This window comes from Gossypium hirsutum, chromosome A10 (assembly GCF_007990345.1).
Source record: "Gossypium hirsutum isolate 1008001.06 chromosome A10, Gossypium_hirsutum_v2.1, whole genome shotgun sequence".
Lineage (NCBI taxonomy): Eukaryota > Viridiplantae > Streptophyta > Magnoliopsida > Malvales > Malvaceae > Gossypium > Gossypium hirsutum.
In genome coordinates, this window is record NC_053433.1 from 104,945,204 (window position 1) to 104,951,203 (window position 6,000).

Here is a 6,000-nt window from a genome sequence, read left to right on the forward strand (position 1 = left end):
ACGAAAAATTAAATGAAAAGTTAACATATATTTTTTATAAAATTTGAGAACCAAATAAATCATTTTACCAAAAATATTAGTTAAAAATTCTGTGAAAAATAGAAACTTCACAGGTGGATTTAATATAGACACATGTTCCATTAATTTAGAGTATAATGACATTTTTTTTTGGCACTCAAGCTTTTTTTACTTCATTTTAGCTCCTTATTTTTTTTGTATCTTTTAATTTTTGAATTTGTATTTTTTATTAAATTAATTTAAAATGGATGAAAAGTTAACATTTGTTAACTTTGCTGACGTGACATACACATAGATTGCCACGTGGATGACATGTTAGCATTTAATTAATTTGTTTAAATTTAAATATATTTTTTTAATTTTTAATAATGTTAATGATTTTTAATTTTTAGAATTTTTTTATATTTTTTTTAATTTTTAAAGTTTTAAAAAATTAGTTAAATACTGATGTGTCATTCATGTGGTAATTCATGTGTATGTCACGTTAGCAATGTTAAAAAATGTTAACTTTTCATCCATTTTAGGGTGATTTGACAAAAAAAATAAGTTTAATTACTAAAAATTTAAAAAAATTAAATAGAGATAATTTTTTTGTAAAGTTGGAGGGTTAAATAAGTCATTGTGCCTTTATTTATTTTTAGTTTTTTAAATACCACTTATGTCATCATGTACAAATATTAAGAGGGAGTCTTAGACATCAAAAAATGGTAAAATCACGATTTAAACCATTCAGATTTTGTGAAATTATAAGTCGATATAATGGTAAAATTATACTTCGACCTTAAAAAAAATTATATTTCATTTTTGACCGTTTAAAACAATTTTTTGACTTTACTCCTAAACCCTACTTATAAAGTAACAGTTGAAGCAGTTGCAGCTGGTAACAGTTAAGGTTAGGTAATTTTGTTATGGTCAGTTGTTAGTTAGGTGAGTAAGTTAAAGTAGTTAATCAAAGTCAGTTTAATTCAATGTAATCTGCTAGTGTTTAGCCGAGAATTAGTTATGTATTGTTAGACTTAATTTTTGCTGATACTCTAACTGTTCTTGCATAAATATCAGACTTGGTTCCCTTTGGGATTATTAAAGCTAGTTTAATAAAATAAGTAGACCTTTTGGGATTATTAGAGTAAGTTTAAAAAAATAAGTAGACCTTTTTGTTATTTTTTTATGTTTCTTATTGTTCGTTGGTTGATTTCAACGCAAAATTTTTGTTTATGAAGCAATCTAAAACCAGAGAATTATCTGGCAAAGTCAAAATGATTTTTTTTTGAATTATAATAATAGGAAAAAATTCGAACAACAAACGCGACTAGCTTGACTCGAACCTAGGCCATACTTAGGGTATTTACCCTAACTATCAGGCCATCATATGGGGTTCAAGTCAAAATGAAATTAAATTGCTCTAAACTCGAAAACATAACATGCCATTTCTAGAAAATAAATAAACTGGAACTAAGTGTAAGAGATAAGGAGACCAAGAAAGCTCAATAATTGTTCCAATTATTACATAAAACATAGGACAAATCCAAGCAAAAGGGTAAGAACCTAGTAAGGTCGGGAGTAGGGATGAGTAAACAATTGTGGTTCTAATTATATATGTTGTTTGATGGGGTTATCAATTGCATTTTCAATGTGAATACCGTTGTTTATTAATTAACTTATATATGGCTTTAATATTGTAAATATGAACATCACATATACAATAAGGGTAATTACATGCTATTATTTACTATCATGATAGGTTAGCCCAAATTAAAAGTGGTCTAATTTAATTAAAATTTTATTGGGCTTTAATTATTAAATAAAGTATGGGTCAAATATGTTTAGATACTTCAGTAATTAAGTTCTAATTAATGATGGGCTAATTAGGAATTAAAACAAATATGTCAGGGTTATAAATATTAGGGTTATGGTGACACACAAGATATCTTTTTTAATATCTCATCTTTAGGAAAGAGAGAGAAATATTCTCTAAATATTTGCATGCTAATTTGGAATATCAAATCCCTAAGATCCGTAGATTTCAAGGAATTCATAGATTCAGTTACGCTTCTGCATTTAGTTTTATTATTCATTTATTCTTGATGATTTGACATGATAGATCCTAGTTTATTAAGTTTTATTTAAGATTTATTTTACAAATCTAACAAGTGGTATCAGAGCCTTGTCATATTAAATTATTGAGAGTGAATTATTTTTTATATATGAATTAATTTATTTTTCGGATTTTATGGATTTGATATACGGATTTGGTGTTTCGATCATACACCTATTTAATCTTTTGGATTTAAAATTTTAGGGTTTTTATTTTTTTGTTAATTTTCAATCAATTGTTTGTTTCAATCAGTGTAAGTATATATATTATGATTTTATAATTCGAAGTCAATGTCGTTATACCTATATCTTTAATCAATTGATAAAAGTTTATTTGTGTGATTTGTTTTCCCTTTCTTTTCACACAATATCTTTATAATTTCTGGCAGAATTATTATGGAATTGACCTATTAAAGTTTATCAATAGAAATTGGTCAATGCTTTGGTATTTTTTAATAAAAATAAAATTCAAAGTATAGAAATTGATTCATATATATGTTTCGTATGTTTAGTTTTTATATATATAAATATATAATATATGCATGTTTTGATTGGTTTAATATATGTGGTTTTGGAAAATTATATAAATATATATGTTTATCTTTTAATTTGATTGAAAAATAAGATTAAGGTAAATATTTTGAAACAAAAAAATTCAGATTTTGACTTTTAATTAAGGATGTTTAATATTTTAAATAAATTAGTTGAAACAAAATGTCTCCAAAGTGGCATCTTTTGTATAGATTAGTTTATTTGAAATATCAAGATGATTAAATGTTTTTGTGATTCATGCGTTTATTAATTGACCCAAAGGTAAGTTAATATTTGGAAGAATTTCAACGACATCTGTGGTGATAAATGTGTGACAATTATAAAGTATTTTATGTGAGCAATAAGTTAGTCCAAAGATTAGTTAATTGTTTGACATTATTTATTGTCAATATTTGATTGCTACAACAAGAGTATTGCTTACTATTAATATTACTGTCTAAAGACTTAATATTAATGTTGTACTTGGTATCTTGAGATGGGATTAGCCATTATCTTGAATTTAATGTTTGTTTATGAATATTGATGTGAACTTGTTTTTTATTTGTTCTATATTCAGCTAATTCATCTTCTGCTGCCACAATATATGCTAATTTAAATTTTATACTCATGCTTAATGAGACTAATTTTAAGGAATGGAAAAAGGCACTTGAATGGAAAAGGCACTTACTTATAGTGCTTGATTGTATGGATATAGACCATGCATTAAGGGAAGAACAACCTGCACCTCTTACTGCGGAAAATACCCTTGATGTTAAGAGGGATTTTGGGATGTGGGATAGTTCAAATCGCAGGAGTCGAATGATCATGAAACACAGCACTCTAGAAGCCTTTAGGGCACAGTGTAACACCTCTAACCCGTATTCGTCGCCGAATTAGGGTTAAAGGCATTACCTGACAAATCGAAACATTTAACATTCATTTCATAAACATCATATCATCAAAGATCAAACATCAATATAGAGTCCCTTATATAGGTCATCAAGACCTTAAACATGCATTAGAAAGAGGTCGGGACTAAACCGAACACATATAAAAATTTTCCAAAACTTAAACAATTTTCAAAGTTATACAGGTCACACGCCCGTGTGAACAGGCTGTGTGCCTCACACGGCATTAGACACACCCGTGTGTCTATGCCGTGTCAAAATAGGGCATACATACTGACTTATTCACACGGCCACAAGACATGCCCGTGTGTCTTAGCCGTAGTCGACACTGATTTGGGTCATACGGCTAGCCACACACCCGTGTGTCTTGGCCGTGGTCAAGCCTGACTTACAGTTGTAGGATACTCCAGGGGACACATGGCCATGCAACATAACCGTGTGTCATACACGGCTGAGACACACGTCCGTGTCTCTGCCCGTGTGGATAAAAATAGGCCATTTGAATAGCCAATTTGCCACCCCAATTGGGTCAAACCTATAAGCACCAAACCAAGCATATTTGCACAACAATTTCAGCCAATTTCTATACCAAACCATACATCATTCATTCCATAACATTATCAACCATTTACATGCTCATAAACCTTACTAATTTATGCCAAAACATAAGACAAAATCATATCAAAACATATGGTTTATAAACCTTAATACACATCATTCAATTTCATGCTATGAACTTACCAAATTCTCAAACAAACACATAAAAAAACTTACAAAATTGACCAACCCTCTTGGCCATATAAAACACATCATACATACCACCATTGCATCACATATCTTATATCATTATCCAACCATAATTTTCAACACAATCTAGCCATATCACATGGCATGATATATACATTACAAAACATATTCTAAGTACTACTAGCCTATACATGCCATACTTTAATATATACATTTTCAAAAGGGTACCAAAATAAGATTCGATAGTGTGGTGACGATCCTCGACGATCCCCAAGCTCCCGATAGCAATAATATCTATAAAACAATGCAAACACATACAAATTAAGCTTTCAAAAGCTTAGTAAGCCATATACAAGTAAACTTATCATTTAAAACATATAAACATCATCAAATTACTTATACTTTGTAGCCAAATACCAATACAAACCTCATATTCATATACTTAAATCATAGATCATCATTTGTACATATACTTACATTTCATTCTCAAACATAATATGCAATGAAAACGTACCTGAATCGGACACATATTCACTTAATCATTCATTTTCTCGGAACACCCGTTGAACCGTTCGGAAACGCAAGGATACGCGGATAGCTCGGAAAGCATATATAATGCCAACATCCCAGACGTAATCTTACATGTAATCAAACATCGATGTCACTGTCCTAGACAGGGTCTTACACGAAATCATATACGATGCCGATGTCTCATACATGGTCTTACAACGTCCCGGACGTGGTGTTACACAATAACACGTATTGGAAATCCTATGTCATGACATATGTATCCTTACTATTTCTAAGGTTTGTACGGGGCTTTTCGGACATCGGAACTTTGTAAATACATTCTCGGATAGCACATATTGAGCTTGAAAATTCATTCATCACAATTCAATATCATATGAACAATAATAATTAAATTCAAACACGTTTATTTGTATATCAACTTACCTCATACAGATTCAGATAGACGGAATCGGCTACTCGACTACTTTCGACTTTTCCTGATCTAATTCCGTATTCTTTAATTCTCGATCTATATAAATTCAAATTTAACTCTTTTATTCACCAAAACATTCAAATCAATCCACAAACACATATTTAGGATATTTTACAAACTAGCCCTCTTATTTTCCCAATTTGACAATTTAGTCCCTATTTTACAAAATCACAAAATACACATAATTTGCATACACTCATGCTTGGCCGAATTGGCGTAGTACTCATACAAGTCCACACATTTCATTTATTTCACATTTTAGTTCCTCAATTTACAAATTTCACAATTTATACCATTTTACTCAAATTCGTCAAAAATCCAAAGACAAAACCTAGTAATCTAACACATTTCTTTAATATACTATCATCAAATTTCACAAAGCTCACTATTTCATCAATGGCTCAACTCAAAACCATCAACAATATCAAAAATTGAGACATAGGCTTGATAGTATACGAAGCAACGATTATAAAAACGTAAAAATTATTAAAAATCGAAACAAAAAAATACCTAATTAAAAGCTTAATAGTATCGAACCCTAGCAAGCTTTTCTCTTTTCTTTTTCTTTGATATAATCGGCCAAATAATGATAATATGAAGCAAATATCATGTTTTCTTTAATTATTAACATTGATTCATCTTTTACCATTTTAACCTTAATATAATAAACATTTAAACATGTAATGGTTGTCCAACAAT